Source organism: Mesoplodon mirus, assembly GCF_964341445.2.
Source record: "Mesoplodon mirus genome assembly, chromosome: 7".
NCBI classification, from domain to species: domain Eukaryota; kingdom Metazoa; phylum Chordata; class Mammalia; order Artiodactyla; family Ziphiidae; genus Mesoplodon; species Mesoplodon mirus.
The window spans coordinates 11623305-11641482 of record NC_138983.1 but is presented as its reverse complement, the minus strand read 5'-3'; the positions used below and the strand labels follow the sequence as shown (position 1 = coordinate 11641482).

Sequence of the window (18178 nt, the reverse complement as noted above, 5' to 3'; positions counted from 1 at the left end):
AGCCTAATAATTCAAATTGTTCCTATTTAAAAGTGACTTTTATTTAGTAAAGAATTACTGGAGTAGATAGAACCAATTTAAGTTAACAGCAGGTTTGGGCAAGTGGAACATTTTGGCATTATTTAGAAACCTAGTAATGGGAAATCAGATTATCTGATGTTACTTTATTGCAATTTTTAAAACTATTTGGTTTTTCAGTAAAGTAACAAGAGAGGAATGATATAGACAGAGTATATATAGACTGTATATATACAGAGTATAGAGAGTAAAGTATAGACAAACTCTTGATGCTTGTAGAGACTCATGTTATAAATGCAGTTTGAAGAATGTGAAGAGAAAAGTTTGCTAAGATTTTAGCCTGGTGAATAATTAAATCAGGTCATTAAGTCTTTCAAATAGCAAACCAAATATATGTATTAAATGTACTCTTCTGCTTATCTGGATTATGAAGGGAAGCTGATGTTCACTTTATCCTTTTAAATGCTTTTTTAAAAAGACTATTCTGGCTTTGCAGATTGGGTTATTAAAATTGCCCCTGTCATGTTGGGCCAGTTGCTCATTTATTAAATTTTTTTCCCCTAGTTATTGGCTGTGTTCCTTGATGCTGCATTCAGATACACAGTGTCCTTCTTAAAACTGGAACAAAGATACTTTTAAGCATATTTCATTTACAGTGTCTGATCTTGGTCCAGTCCTAAAGGATTGATCAGTTAATTCATTATGTATATATATATAACATAAATACTTATTATTCTTACTGTAGACTTTTCTCTTACAAAGAATGCTTTGCCAATATGTATAAGGCAAGTGTAAAACCTGAATTTATGCCATTGAGAAGAATGACAGTGTGGTTAGGAACCAGTAACTTGAATTGGTGGCTGCTTTGTAAATAATTAGACGTCAGTGACCAGGTTTCTTTTTTCTCTGAATTTTAGAATCTAAAGCTAATATTTGATAGTATACCAGGTGTAAGTATTTTGTACTAGGCAAGTTTTTTGTGTAGAAAGTTGTGCATGACTATTTTGTTTAGCAAGTTTTGGATTTTGTTGCTGTTGATACTTAGAATATGTCTGCCAAGCATGGAAAGTCTTGTGTTCCTTACTCAGAGATCATTTTGGAAATTTTACGATGAGGGGGAAATGTAGAGACAGGTGGCAGTCAAGTACCAGAGCAGTTTCTATTAAGACAAAAACCAAAAACCGCAACCTGCCTTTATCAGAGCTAAAATTACCTCCTGTGTCTAAAGACTACGTCTAAAGAAATTATTTTGGGTTGTCTTGAGGAGAGCTCACAGCATGCGGTGGAAATTTTGAACCCTGCTGGAGATAAATTAATCACTCTTTGTGTCAGTTTCTTAAACCAGAGGTAGGCATGTTATGTACAGTTTTGCAGTTGAGGAGAGATTAAAACTGCATTGTGGTTAATTCAGTCTCAATCAATCCCACTTTAATCCACTAGTTAAATGCTCTGGATCTAGAGTTAGAGCTCAGGGTTTGAATTCAAGTTCTTCCTTTTATTGCAAATAATCCAGTACACTGAATCCAGTAAGGACTCAATAAAAGGTAGCTGTTGTTAAGTTTGTAAAATTTCAAAGAAATACTCTCCAACCCCCATCTCAGCCTCTGCATTAGTTTACTTGTTACAGTAGCTGTTCAACTCTATGAACAGTATATATAGGTACATAAGTATATCTTATCTTATACAACTAGGTCAGTGAATAAAGAAATGGAGGTTAATTTTCTAAAGGTACAGCTATCTTTTTGTTTTCTTAACATTGAAGAGATGTTTTCAGGATTGTTTTTACTCTTATTTACTCCAAACAACTTGAAATTATGTGCTGTCCTTCAACTAAAGATAAGAACTTTGGACATGTTAGAATAAATGACTTGACACACACAAAAAAACAGCTTGCTATTGTTTCTGAATTATTAAATTGCAAAGTGCCATGTTCATTTTTCAAGCTGAAATAATAGTAAAGAAACATTAGTATAGGTCCCTGTTACTACTACATTTACTTAACCCTGATGGGTATATGTAAAAGAATGGAAAGTTGCTTTGCGAATAGTGTTTATTAATTCATTCACCAAGTGATCGCTTAAAACATGAAAGCTTCAGAAGCAGCGGATTAAAGTTCCACAATCAACTTGATGTGCCCTGCATCTGTGGAATACATGAATAGACAAAAATCATCCCAAATTGAGGAGCCAGGAGTCAGTGCTGTGCCTCTGAGGTGGGAGAGCCAACTTCAGGACACTGGTCCACAAGAGACCTCCCAGCTCCACATAATATCAAACGGCGAAAATCTTCCGGAGATCTCCATCTCAACACCAGCACCCAGCTTCACTCAACGACCAGCAAGCTACAGTGCTGGACACCCTATGCCAAACAACTAGCAAGACAGGAACACAACGCCACCCATTAGCAGAGAGGCTGCCTAAAATCATAAAAAGTCCACAGACACCCAAAAATACACCACCGGACGTGGACCTGTCCACCAGAAAGACAAGATCCAGCCTCATTCACCAGAACACAGGCACTAGTCCCCTCCACCAGGAAGCCTACCCAACCCACTGAACCAACCTTAGCCACTGGGGACAGACACCAAAAACAATGGGAACTACAAACCTGCAGCCTGCAAAAAGGAGACCTCAAACACAGTAAGAAGCAAAATGAGAAGACAGAGAAACACACAGCAGGAGAAGGAGCAAGATAAAAACCCACCAGACCTAACAAATGAAGAGGAAATAGGCAGTCTACCTGAAAAAGAATTCAGAATAATGATGGTAAAGATGATCCAAGATTCTATTTCCAAGATCCAAAATCTTGGAAATAGAATAGACAAAATGCAAGAAACAGTTAACAAGGACCTAGCAGAGCTAAAGATGAATCAAGCATCGATTAAAAACACAATAAATGAAATGAAAAATACTCTAGATGGGATCAATAGCAGAATAACTGAGGCAGAAGAACGGATAAGTGAGGTGGAAGATAAAATAGTGGAAATAACTGCTGCAGAGCAAAATAAAGAAAAAAGAATGAAAAGAACAGAGGACAGTCTCAGAGACCTCTGGGACAACATTGAATGCACCAACATTCGAATTATAGGGGTTCCAGAAGAAGAAGAGAAAAAGAAAGGGACTGAGAAAATATTTGAAGAGATTATAGTTGTAAACTTCCCTAATATGGGAAAGGAAATAGTTAATCAAGTCCAGGAGGCACAGAGAGTCCCATACAGAATAAATCCAAGGAGAAATACGCCGACACATATTAATCAAAGTGTCAAAAATTAAACACAAAGAAATCATATTAAAAGCAGCAAGGCAAAAACAACAAATAACACACAAGGGAATCCCCATCAGGTTAACAGCTGATCTCTCAGCAGAAACTCTACAAGCCAGAAGGGAGTGGCAGGACATATTTAAAGTGATGAAGGAGAAAAACCTGCAACCAAGACTACTCGACCCAGCAAGGATCTCATTCAGATTTGATGGAGAAATTAAAACCTTTACAGACAAGCAAAAGCTGAGAGAGTTCAGCACCACCAAACCAGCTTTACAACAAATGCTAAAGGAACTTCTCTAGGCAAGAAACACAACAGAAGGAAAAGACCTACAATAACGAACCCAAAACAATTAAGAAAATGGGAATAGGAACATACATATCAATAATTACCTTAAATGTAAATGGACTAAATGCTCCCACCAAAAGACACAGATTGGCTGAATGGATACAAAAACAAGACCCATATATATGCTGTCTACAAGAGACCCACTTCAGACCTAGAGACACATACAGATTGAAAGTAAGGGGATGGAAAAAGATATTCCATGCAAATGGAAATCAAAAGAAAGCTGGAGTAGCAATTCTCATATCAGACAAAATAGACTTTAAAATAAAGACTATTAGAAGAGACAAAGAAGGACACTACACAATGATAAAGGGATCGATCCAAGAAGAAGATATAACAATTGTAAATATTTATGCACCCAACATAGGAGCACCTCTACATAAGGCAAATACTAACAGCCATAAAAGGGGAAATCTACAGTAACACACTCATAGTAGGGGACTTTAACACCCCACTTTCACCAATGGACAGATCCTCCAAAATGAAAATAAATAAGGAAACACAAGCTTTAAATGATACATTAAACAAGATGGACTTAATTGGTATTTATAGGACATTCCATCCAAAAACAACAGAATACACATTTTTCTCAAGTGCTCATGGAACATTCTCCAGGATAGATCATATCTTGGGTCACAAATCAAGCCTTGGTAAATTTAAGAAAATTGAAATTGTATCAAGTATCTTTTCTGACCACAGTGCTATGAGAGTAGACATCAATTACAGGAAAAGATCTGTAAAAAATACAAACACATGGAGGCTAAATAATACACTACTCAATAGCGAAGTGATCACTGAAGAAATCAAAGAGGAAATAAAAAAATACCTAGAAACAAATGACAATGGAGACACGACGACCCAAAACCTATGGGACACAGCAAAAGCAGTTCTAAGGGGGAAGTTTATAGCAATACAATCCCACCTTAAGAAACAGGAAACATCTCGAACAAACAACCTGACCCTGCACCTAAAGCAATTAGAGAAAGAAGAACAAAAAAACCCCAAAGTTAGCAGAAGGAAAGAAATCATGAAGATCAGATCAGAAATAAATGAAAAAGAAATGAAGGAAACGATAGCACAGATCAATAAAACTAAAAGCTGGGGCTTCCCTGGTGGCGCAGTGGTTGAGAGTTTGCCTGCCAATGCAGGGGACACGGGTTCGAGCCCTGGTCTGGGAAGGTCCCACATGCCACGGAGCAACTAAGCCCGTGAGCCACAGCTACTGAGCCTGCGCATCTGGAGCCTGTGCTCTGCAACGAGAGGCCCGCGTACCGCGATGAAGAGTGGCCCCTGCTCGCTGCAACTGAAGAAAGCCCACGCACAGAAACGAAGACCCAACGCAGCCAGAAATAAATAAATTTATAAAATATAAAAATAAAAATAAAGCTATGGTTCTTTGAGAAGATAAACAAAATTGATAAACCATTAATTAGCCAGACTCATCAAGAGAAAAAGGGAGAAGACTCAAATCAATAGAATTAGAAATGAAAAAGGAGAAGTAACAACTGACACTGCAGAAATACAAAAGATCATGAGAGATTACTACAAGCAACTCTATGCCAATAAAATGGTAGTTTGGAAGAAATGGACAAATTCTTAGAAATGCACAACCTGCCAAGACTGACTCAGGAAGAAGTAGAAAATATGAATAGACCAATCACAAGCACTGAAATTGAAACTGTGATTAAAAATCTTCCAACAAACAAAAACCCAGGACCAGATGGCTTCACAGGAGAATTCTATCAAGCATTTAGAGAAGAGCTAATACCTATCCTTCTCAAACTCTTCCAAAATATAGCAGAGGGAGGAGCACCCCCAAACTCATTCTACGAGGCCACCATCACCTTGATACCAAAACCAGGCAAGGATGTCACAAAGAAAGAAAACTATAGGCCAATATCACTGATGAACATAGATGCAAAAATCCTCAACAAAATACTAGCAAAGAGAACCCAACAGCACATTAAAAGGATCATACACCATGATCAAGTGGGGTTTATTCCAGGAATGCAAGGATTCTTCAATATACGCAAATCAATCAATGTGATACACCATATTAACAAATTGAAGAAGAAAAACCATATGATCATCTCAACAGAAGCAGAAAAAGCTTTCGACAAAATTCAACACCCATTTATGATAAAAACCCTGCAGAAAGTAGGCATAGAGGGAACTTTCCTCAACATAATAAAGGCCATATATGACAAACCCACAGCCAATATCGTCCTCAATGGTGAAAAACTGAAACCATTTCCACTAAGATCAGGAACAAGACAAGGCTGCCCACTCTCACCACTCTTATTCAACATAGTTTTGGAAATTTTAGCCACAGCAATCAGAGAAGAAAAGGAAATAAAAGGAATCCAAATCGGAAAAGAAGAAGTAAAGCTGTCACTGTTTGCAGATGACATGATACTATACATAGAGAATCCTAAAGATGCTACCAGAAAACTACTAGAGCTAATCAATGAATTTGGTAAAGTAGCAGGATACAGAATTAATGCACAGAAATCTCTGGCATTCCTGTACACTAATGATGAAAAATCTGAAAATGAAATCAAGAAAACACTCCCATTTACCATTGCAACAAAAAGAATAAAATATCTAGGAATAAACCTACCTAAGGAGACAAAAGACCTGTATGCAGAAAATTATAAGACACTGATGAAAGAAATTAAAGATGATACAAACAGATGGAGAGATATACCATGCTCCTGGATTGGAAGAATCAATATTGTGAAAATGACTGTACTACCCAAAGCAATCTACAGATTCAATGCAATCCCTATCAAACTACCACTGGCATTTTTCACAGAACTAGAACAAAAAATTTCAAAATTTGTTTGGAAAAACAAAAGACCCCGAATAGCCAAAGCAATCTTGAGAACGAAAAATGGAGCTCTAGGAATCAGGCCCCCTGACTTCAGACTATATTACAAAGCTACAGTAATCAAGACAGTGTGGTACTGGCACAACAACAGAAAGATAGATCAGTGGAACAGGATAGAAAGCCCAGAGATAAACCCACGCACGTATGGTCACCTTATCTTGATAAAGGAGGCAGGAATGTACAGTGGAGAAAGGACAGCCTCTTCAATAAGTTGTGCTTGGAAAACTGGACAGGGACATGTAAAAGTATGAGATTAGATCATTCCCTAACACCATACACAAAAATAAGCTCAAAATGGATTAAAGACCTAAATGTAAGGCCAGAAACCATCAAACTCTTAGAGGAAAACATAGGCAGAACACTCTGTGACATAAATCACAGCAAGATCCTTTTGGACCCACCTCCTAGTGAAATGGAAATAAAAACAAAGATAAACAAATGGGACCTAATGAAACTTCAAAGCTTTTGCACAGCAAAGGAAACCATAAACAAGACCAAAACACAACCCTCAGAATGGGAGAAAGTATTTGCAAATGAAGCAACTGACAAAGGATTAATCTCCAAAATTTATAAGCAGCTCATGCAACTCAATAGCAAAAAAACAAACAACCCAATCCAAAAATGGACAGAAGACTTAAATAGGCATTTCTCCAAAGAAGATATACAGACTGCCCACAAACACATGAAAGAATGCTCAACATCATTAATCATTAGAGAAATGCAAATCAAAACTACAATGAGATATCATCTCACACCAGTCAGAATGGCCATCATCAAGAAATCTAGAAACAATAAATGCTGGAGAGGGTGTAGAGAAAAGGGAACACTCTTGCGCTGTTGGGAATGTGAATTGGTACAGCCACTATGGAGCACAGTATGGAGGTTCCTTAAAAAACTACAAATAGAACTACCATATGACCCAGCAATCCCACTACTAGGCATATACCCTGAGAAAACCATAATTCAAAAAGAGACATGTACCAAAATGTTCATTGCAGCTCTATTCACAATAGCCCGGAGCTGGAAACAACCTAAGTGTCCATCATCGGATGAATGGATAAAGAAGATGTGGCACATATATACAATGGAATATTACTCAGCCATAAAAAGAAATGAAACTGAGCTATTTGTAATGAGGTGGATAGACCTAGAGTCTGTCATACAGAGTGAAGTAAGTCAGAAAGAGAAAGACAAATACTGTATGCTAACACATATATACGGAATTAAAAAAAAAAATGTCATGAAGAACCTAGGGGTAAAACGGGAATAAAGACACAGACCTACTTGAGAATGGACTTGAGGATATGGGGAGGGGGAAGGGTGAGCTGTGACAAAGTGAAAGAGAGGCATGGACATATATACACTACCAAACGTAAGGTAGATAGCTAGTGGGAAGCAGCCGCAGAGCACAGGGAGATCAGCTCGGTGCTTTGTGACCGCCTGGAGGGGTGGGAGGGAGGGAGATGCATGAGGGAAGGGATGTGGGAACAGATGTATATGTATGACTGATTCACTTTGTTATAAAGCAGAAACTAATAAAAAAAAAAAGAAGAAGATGTGGCACATATATACAATGGAATATTACTCAGCCATAAAAAGAAACGAAACTGAGCTATTTGTAATGAGGTGGATAGACCTAGAGTCTGTCATACAGAGTGAAGTAAGTCAGAAAGAGAAAGACAAATACCGTATGCTAACACATATATATGGAATTTAAGAAAAAAGAATGTCATGAAGAACCTAGGGGTAAAACAGGAATAAAGACACAGACCTACTTGAGAATGGACTTGAGGATATGGGGAGGGGGAAGGGTAAGCTGTGACAAAGCGAAAGAGAGGCATGGACATAGATACACTATCAAAAGTAAGGTAGATAGTGGGAAGCAGCCGCATAGCACAGGGAGATCAGCTCAGTGCTTTGTGACCGCCTGGAGGGGTGGGATAGGGAGGGTAGAAGGGAGGGAGACGCAAGAGGGAAGGGATGGGGGAACAGATGTATATGTATGACTGATTCACTTTGTTATAAAGCAGAAACTAATTAAAAAAAAAACATGAAAGCTTGGTTTACCACTGCCAGAGATTATCATCATCATTGTGGAGCTTCCAAGAATGTTAGCAGGCATTCTGAGGGATGGAGCCTGGCTAATGCCTTTTTAACTTGGCTTTATGTTTTCATTCTGGTCTCTGTTTTGAACCAGTGTTATACTTAAGGTAATGAAATAAAGGAGTGGTTTGACTAAATGTAATTATTAATAATCCCAGTGTTATTTTGTCTGCTAATTTTAATTTCTTTCACTTTTCAAACCTCTAACCAGAACTGCCCAAGCTAAATCGTAAAAAAGGAGACAGTAGTATCTTAATCTTTATTAAATGTTTCAAGAGTTTCATGGAATAATAACAAATATTACAGAGTCAAATAAATGTGGGCAGTGTTTGAGTCATCAAAGTTATTTATTGCAGGACTTCTCAGAGACTTTGATTTCGGGTTTTTTTATGCAATGTAAATACCAAAATATACAGCAATTACCTATAAGACACCCCCTCCTTTTTTTTTTTTTTTCTCCCTTTAAAGAATAGCTCATGAAATTGGAGCTTATGGGAAACAGCTTGGAATCCTGGGTGCTTGAAAATTTGATTGTATAAAAGTTTGGGTCTCATCTTTTATTCAAAATCATTTTACTGTTTTTAGTTACTCTTCCTGTTACGGAGTAGTGATGTTTGGAAAAGATTGCCTAGACAGAATCACCAAATGAGTTCATAACAGATCTGTGAATTTACTTAGATTGTTTAAAGTTTTGACTATTTGCCTTATCTAGTTAATAACTTTCATAGCTTTAATTTCATCAGAGTGTTTCTGTTTTCCTGAGTTGGAATACCTTTGATTATTTCTTATCCTCTCATTTCCAGGACTTTTAAACAATATTTGTGTCATCCTTTAATATATAGAACAGGAATTCCCACCTTTTTTTCCCCACTCTAATGAGAAAAATCTAACTTAATTTTTACCATTTGAGTTTCTGTGCAAAGGATGTACAGAACATTGTCTTCACAGTTCTTTCTTGAAACATTTTGAGTTTCTTTGTTGATAACCTGGTTTCCTAGTGAAAATAAAATACTGTAAGTTTTGAATAGAAAAGAACTCTGGAAGAAAAATCTCTAAGTTAAAAAAGGCATGTATACTTCCATTCTTAACCCTCAGGTATGCTGTCAGATTTAGCTAAAAGACTCTCCTTCACATATTAATGATACTCTTCTAAAGTTGGTTTAAATATAAGTTTTTTTTTAAAAGGACTCGCTTTCCCTGACTTCTTTTAATATTGCTGAGATTGGCTAATATTTCAAAATGGGCTTTACTAATTATTTGTGGAAAACAAAGTAGAGCTAATTATCGAAATACACAGAGAGTAGTACAATCAGGTTTCCGAAACTCAAGTTCTGACTATTATAATGCTTACGTCTCAAGAGGCTGACAGTACTTTAGATAGGCATTTTATCTATCCTATTTCCTTCCTAGCCCTTTATCTTAAGGTAACAGGAACCATATTATTTCTCTCAGTATGAGAATGATCAGCTCAACATCTTGTTCCATGTTGGCAGTGCCCCATAACCTTTAAACCATTTTTCTAATTCAAACATCCAGACCTCCTGTGGTTCTTCCTGAAGTGCAGACATACCTCATTTATGGTTAGTGTGGATTGTGACATAGGCTTAGAAAGCCTTGATTATCAGCTCCTTACAGTTATGGGATGTTTCATCACTCAGGTAAATGAGTCTTTCTGTTCCTTACATATAAAAAATAACTTTATAACGATTTGCTGATTATGATTCAACGTATCTGAACCGTCTCAACATAGTTTATTCTGTTATATGTTAATAGTGATTTTATATTGAGATTCCTTTCCCTGTGAGAACCAATTGAGAGTTGCAACAGAATACCCTGGTAGAAGAAAACTGAAGCAGAAGAAGCCTAAGGTCCTGAGTGGGCAAGCCTACACTCGGCATATAAGAATCTGAAACCTCTGAAGAGACACCCGTCTCTACATGCAAGCATAACATTATCCTCACACTGAGATCATGGGTGGATGAGAACCTCTGACAAAAAGAAATTAGCTCTGATTTAATGACCCCTAACCTTTTAAGTCCAAGAAGGATCAAGCTCCTCTGAATTAAAACTAGCCAGGTTGATCTAACTACATCCAGGCAAATACCCCCTTAGCTTCAGTGCAGTTAATTCCCTTAGAGGTAACTGAGGTTCTGTCTTTTGCCTGCCTGCTTCCTTGCGTGTGGCTTACTTCTTTGATCCTGAACTCCCAACTTACATCCTGCCTTCTTATTGACTGATTCTGTTTGTAACTTTACCTCTTTGAGAATTTCTAAACCCCATTTTCTTTACTGTGACTCTCTAAACTCTTATGCATTGTTGTATAACAAACCATTCAAAAACTTAGTGGTCTAAGATACAAAAATTTGTTATTTCTCAGTTGTCCCTCTCCTCAATGGCCTTTCAGTTCAGACATTTTCATGTCATGGTAGGCGCAGGTCAATGGTCCAAAAGCTGCAAGGCCTCTTGAAGTCACCCCACAGGATATAAGATCAACATACAAAAATCAATTGTATTTCTGTGTATTAGCAACATAAAATTGAAATTATAAAATTTTAAAAATATCTTTTACAATAGTATCAAAAGTACAAACTACTTAGGGATGAATCTGATAAAAGATGTGAAGTATACCTATACACTGAAAAGTATAAAACATTGCTGAGTGAAATTAAAAACCTAAATAAATGGAGTGATGTGCCTTGTTCATGAGTTTGAAGATTCAATATTGTTAAGATGTTATTTCTCCCCATATCGATCTATAAATGCAGTATAATCCAAATCAAAATCACATGAGGTTTTTTTGTGAAGAATTTTGACCTTGAAAACTTCTTGAAAGGGTATTGGGGACCCATAGGAGGTTGCAAACTACACTTTCAAAACCATTAGCTTACCCTCTTTTTAATAGTGGATTTGGTTCTTTAAGGAGAGAGGAAGAGATGAATTAGATACTTAGTGGGCATCCAACCATGACTACTACGCATGTATGTTCTGTGTTTTTTTTTTTTTTTTTTTTTTGTGGTACGCGGGCCTCTCACTGTTGTGGCCTCTCCCGTTGCGGAGCACAGGCTCCAGACGCGCAGGCTCAGCGGCCATGGCTCACGGGCCCAGCCGCTCCACGGCACGTGGGATCTTCCCGGACCGGGGCACGAACCCGTGTCCCCCGCATCGGCAGGCGGACTCTCAACCACTGCGCCACCAGGGAAGCCCTGTTCTGTGTTTATTTAACTATTACTTGATTGAAGGACATTTGATATTTCTCAGGTGTCCCCCCCATTACAGGTGATTTTATTTACTGATTGATTGGCTGCTCAAGACATACCATACGTATACAAAGGTACACTTACTGGAAGTGTACTGCTTCATGAATATTCACAAAGCAAGTCCAGTCATGTAACCATTACCCAGCTCAAGAAACAGAACATGATCAACCACACCTATGTGTAACCACCATTCTGACTTTGAACAGCACAAACTAGTTGTGCAAGTTTTTGAATTTTATATAAATGGAATAATACATTATGTTCTCTTTTTGTAGGGCCTCTTTAGCTCACTGTATGTGACATTCTTCTATGTTGTATTTGTTATAGATTTTTTATTTTCATTGCTATGTAGTGTTCCATTGGGGGGGAATGTATCACAATTTATCCATTTTACTATTGATGGGCATTTGGGTAGTTTTCAGTTATTGGCCTTTATGACTAGTGCTGCAGTGCATTTTTTTTTTTTTTTTTGTGGTACGTGGGCCTCTCACTGTTGTGGCCTCTCCCGTTGTGGAGCACAGGCTCCGGATGCGCAGGCTCAGCAGCCATGGCTCACGGGCCCAGCCGCTCCGCGGCATGTGGGATCTTCCCAGACCGGGGCATGAACCCAAGTCCCCTGCATCGGCAGGCAGACTCTCAACCACTGCGCCACCAGGGAAGCCCTACAGTGCATATTTTATTAATATTTATTGAGGCATAATTTACATACCTTAAAATTCACACATTTTTAAGTGTGTAATTCAGTCTATATAGATTTGCCTTTTCTGACATCTTATATATAGACTTGTACATACAATATGTGAGGTTTTTTGTTTTGAGTCTGGCTTCTTTCACTTAGCATAAGATTTTTGAGGTTAATCCATTTTGTAGCATGTATAAATATTTTCATTCCTTTGAATGGAAATACTCCATTTGGAATTGCCAGATAGTATGGTAATTCTATGTTTATTTTTTTTTTTTGAGGAGCTACCAGATATTTTCCACAGTGGCTGCACCATTTTACATTCCCACCAGCGATGTGTACAAGTTCCAATTTCTCCACATTCTCTCCTACACTTGTTATTTCTCATTTTTAAAATTATTATTGTAGCCATCCTAGTGTGTATGAAGTGGTAATCTCATTGTGGTTTTGATTTGCATTTCACTAATGACTTATATTGAGCATCTTTTTTTGTGACTTTTGGCCAATTGTATATCTTCTTCAGAAAAATAACTGTTCAACTTCTTTGCCCATTTTTTAATTGGATGGTTTGTCTTTTGTTGTTAAATTGAGAGTTTTTTATATTCTGGATATTAGACTCTAGATGTATGACCTGCAAATATTTTTTTCCATTCTGTAGATTTTCTTCATTTCCAAGAGTTACTTAGTGTTAGCTCTTACAATTAGGTCTTTGATCCATTTTGAGTTAATTTTTGTGTATAGTATAAGGTAAGGGTCCAGCTTCATTCTTTGCATGTAGATATCCATTTGTTGAAGAAGCTATTCTTTCCCCGTTAATGGTCGTGGCAACCACGTCGAAAATTATTTGACCATAGACATATGGGTTTATATCTGGACTCTCAGTACAGTTCCATTGGTCTTTATGTCCATCCGTATGCCAGTCCCACACTGTAGTACTGATTGATTACTGTAGCTTTGTAGTAAGTTTTGAGATTGGACAAAGTGAGTCCTCCAATTCACTTTTAAGATTGTTTGGGCTAATGTAGGCGCCTTGCATTTTCATATGAATTTTAGGATCACATTTTCAATTTCTGCAAAAAAGGAAGCTGAGATTTTGATAGGGATTATATTCCATTTGTAGATCTATTTGGGGAATATTGCCATTTTAGCAATATTTAAGTAGTTTTTTTCTTTTTGATTGAATTGTAAATGGAATCATTTTCTTAACTCCCTTTTTGGATTGCTCATTGCTGGTATGGTTACAGTAATTTTTGTCTGTTCATCTTGTATTCTGCAACTTTGCTAAATTTGTGTATTACCTTTAATAGTTCAGGGGTTTTTTTGCAGATTCGTTAGAAATAAGGTCATTTCATTTGCAAATAGAGGAGTTTTACTTCCTCCTCCTATTTATGTGCCCTTTTTCTCTCTTGCCTAATGCTCTGACTGGAACTTCAGTACAGTGTTAATAGAAGTGGAGGGAAAGGGCATCCTTATTTTGTTTCTGATCTTAGGGAGTTTGCAGTCTTTTGCCAGTGAGTTTATTAGCTCTAGGGGTTTAATAAATGCCTTTTATCAGGTTGAGGAAGTTCTAGTCTATTCCTAGTTTACTGTGCATTCTTTCTTTCTTTTTTTTTTTTTTTTTTTTTGCGGTACGCAGGCCTCTCACTGTTGTGGCCTCTCCTGTTGCGGAGCACAGGCTCCGGACGTGCAGGCCCAGCGGCCATGGCTCACGGGCCTAGCTGCTCCGTGGCACGTGGGATCTTCCCAGACCGGGGCACGAAGCCGTGTCCCCTGCATCGGCAGGCGGACTCTCAACCACTGCGCCACCAGGGAAGCCCTATTGTGCATTCTTATCTTGAAAGTTTGTTGATTTTGTCAAATGCTTTTTCTGCATCAATTGAGATGATCGTGTGGGTTCTTTTTTCCTTCATTCTATTAATGTGGTATATTACATCAACTGATTTTTGTGTGTTGAACCGCTCTCATAATCCTGGGATGCATCCCACTTGATCGTAGTTTTAATGTGCTGCATAGTCTTAATATGTGCTGGATTTGGTTTGCAGGAATATTGGTCTGTAGTTTTCTTGTGATGTCTTTGTCTGGCTTTGGTATCAGAGTTATGCTGGCCTTACAGAATGAGTTGGGAAGTGGTTCCTCCTGGCCTTTTCTTTCACTGGGAGGTTTCTGATTACTAACTAATTCAGTGTCTTCACTTCTTATAAGTGTGTTCAGATTTTTGGTAATTTGAGCCTCCTCTTTTTTTCCCCTCCGTCTAGCTAAAGGTTTGTCAATTTTGTTGATCTTTTCAAAGAAGTTTTGGTTTCATTGATTTTTCTCTGTTGGTCTACTATTTGCTTAGATATCTCTGCTCTACTCTTTATTTCCTTCGTTTTGCTAGCTTTGGGTTGGTTTGCTCCTTTCTGCCCCCTTTTTCTTTAAGGTGTGAAGTTAGGTTATTGATTAGACATGTGGGGTTTTTTTCTATTTTAATGTAGCCATTGATGTCTATATTATAATTTCCCTCAGAACACTGCTTTTGCTGCAGCCCATGTTTTATGATATGTTGTTCTTTTGTTTTGTGGTTGTGGTGGTGGTGGTTGGCCACACACCATGGCAGGCAGGATCTTAGTTCCCGACCAGAGATCGAACCCTTGCCCCCTGCCGTGGAAGCACAGTGTCAGGGAAGTCCCTCAATCTTTTTAAATTACTTGAGTGGCTTAATATATGGTCTACTCTGGAGAATCTTCTGTGTGTACTTGGGAAAATGGTGTGTTCTGTTGTTTTTGTGTGAAGTATTATATATCTGTTAGGTTTAATTTTTTTTTAATAGTGTTGCTCAGGTCCTCTATTTCCTATTTGAATTTCTGAGTAGTTATTTTACTCATTACTGAAAGTAAGATATTGAAGTTTCCAAATTATTTTAGTAATACCTATTTTTCCCTTCAATTCTGTAATTTTTTGCTTCATATATTAGGTATGTATAGGTTTATAATTCTTATATCTTCTTGATTGATTGGCTCTTTTATTAATATACAGTGTCCTTCTTTGACTCTTTGCGGTATGTGGGCCTCTCACTGTTGTGGCCTCTCCCATTGCGCAGCACAGGCTCTGGACGCGCAGGCTCAGCGGCCATGGCTCACGGGCCCAGCTGCTCTGTGGCATGTGGGATCTTCCCGGACCAGGGCACGAACCCGTGTCTCCTGCATCGGCAGGCGGACTCTCAACCACTGCGCCACCAGGGAAGCCCCCTTCTTTGACTCTTATAACAGTGTTTTGGCTTGAAGTCTGTTTTGTCTGATATTGATGGAACCACTTGCTATCAGTTTGTTTCCCCCCAAAAGATGTTGAGTACCTGTGAATGTAACATTACTTGGAAGTAGGATCGTTGAGTTTCTTGTCTGTGTAGATTTGTGTCTTTTTTTAGATTTGGGGGCGTTTTTGTCCTTTATTTCTCCAAGTATTCTTTCTGCTCCATTCTCTGCTCTCCTTCTGGGACTCTGTGTGTTGATTTCCTTAATGGTCCCCCACAGGTCTCTTAGTCTCTGTTAATTTTTCTTCACTTTTTTCTTTCTATTCTTCTGACTAGATTCTGTAGTTGTGACCTATCTTAAAGTTTGCTGATTTGTCTCCTTTCTCAAATCTGCTGTTTAATGAAACCCTTCAATCAATTTTTCATTTCAGATATTATACTTTTCAGCCCTAGAATTTCTGTTTTGTTCCTTTTTATAATTACTGTCTTTTTGTTGGCACTTTTCTATTTGTTGAGACATCATTCTCCTGATTTCCTTTAGCCCTTTGTCAGTGACTTCCTTTAGCTGTTTGAGCATATTTTTAAAAATCATATTCTTTGTCATGTGTGGTCTCTCTAAAGGCTCTGTTTGGTTAAGCTTGTGCCCATGTGTGATTTGACAGAGATTTCCTTACATGGCTTGTTTAACTTTTTTCTTGCTTCAGTGTTTACTTGGTTGCTGTAAACCTATGACTATATCCCAGAGTTCTTACAAAGTTGATTGTGGCAGGTGTGTGGTGTGTGTGTGTGTTCCTGACAAGGGACATTTTTGCTGATGTCCCTCTCTGACAGTGCTTTTTTTTTTAAACTATAGAGTTTTACAGAATGGGTATGTTATTCAATAAAATAGGCTATTATGCTTTATAAGGATAAGCAGTTCTCATCAAATTGCTGTTATTTGTCCAGTGGATAATATCCACAGTATGAGAAGATGTGGGCATACAGTCCTTTCATCATGAAGTATAAAAGAGCTTTATTGAGTATAGGAAGTTATGAAATAGGTTTAAAGTCCAAATTAGCGTAGCTGGGTTGAGTAAAAGAAATAATTTTCTCTTCCTTATTTAATGTTCAGTACTTTATGGAGGGTATTGAATTGCTCCCTTTGAAGAAATTTTCTTAAAGGCACCCATGACCTACATGTAAAAGTCCTTGATTACTAGTCTCAAGACAGGATTTTTAAATCCAGGTCTGCTTAGATAACTTTGTGATCTTGAACAAGTTGTCTTCATTGGCATTCCAGTTACTTTAAGGGGAAAATTCATTGGATTGTACTTAGACTAGTTAATCTTTAAGATATTTTCAACTGTAAACTTTTTATTATTATTATTTTGATACTTGAAGTAGCTCAGATAGTAGAAAGGTAAGAAAGGCATTTTAATGGTGAAAGGGAAATCAAAGGAAACGTATATCTGTTTTAATAATTATGTCCGTTTTTTTAAAGTTCCCACTGCTATTCATATCTGCATTTCAAATGAATGTTATTTCATTACCTTAATATGTTCTCATAAAACTTTCAAACAATGTAGTTAAAGCTGAAATATCCCCCAGTCACCACCTTGTTCCACAGTGGAAGAAACTATAGTTTTTCAGATCATTTTTTTAAAGGTTAAGCAAAAAAAATTACCATACTATATGTGTGTGTGTGTATGAAGTTTTATTTTTTCCATTTAACAACACTTTTGCCAGTAATTCCATGTCACTCTTTACAGATACCTCCATATGTTTTATTTTATCTTGGCGATATATCATGGTTTATTTAATAAACAGTGGCTCCTTAATGTGGAGAGTTAAGTTGTTTCCATCTCTTGGCTATTATAAACATGTTATAGTGAACCTCCATGTGCCAGTTTATTTTCCTAGGGTAGATACTTTGAGGTGGAATTACTGGAAGTATTTTTGGACCTTCCCTGGAAGGTGACCAGTATTTATCTCAGTTTTTTGAAATCTGTCCAGAAGTGTTGTGATATATAGATATAAATAGATAGATTGATTTATTTATTTATACCACGGGTATACACACATATATATAAATATTTGGACATTTTATGGATGTGGGTTTTATAAGTGTGATTGTAGTTTTGTAGGATAAATTCCTAGTAGTTGAAATTAATGTGAAAAGGTATATGTACTTATAATATTGATAGATGTTGCCAAATTGTCCTTTATAGAAAGGTTTTGCTGGTGTTCACACTGTTATCTCTATTAAGAGTTCCTATTTTCCTACAGCCTTGCCAATACAAACATCTGGATCATTGCCAATATGCTAGGGGAACAATACTACAGCAATATGATTTTCATTTGAGTTTCTCTTGTTATGAGTGGATTGAGCTTTGTTGTCAGTTGTTTTTGT

The 18178-nt window shown here is 37.4% G+C and overlaps 1 protein-coding gene across 2 annotated transcripts in view; it reads left to right on the top strand.

Moving 5' to 3' along the window:
• ZFP91 (ZFP91 zinc finger protein, atypical E3 ubiquitin ligase) overlaps window positions 1-18178 on the top strand; it is a 36002-nt gene that overhangs the window by 5578 nt on the left and 12246 nt on the right. The window lies entirely within an intron of this gene.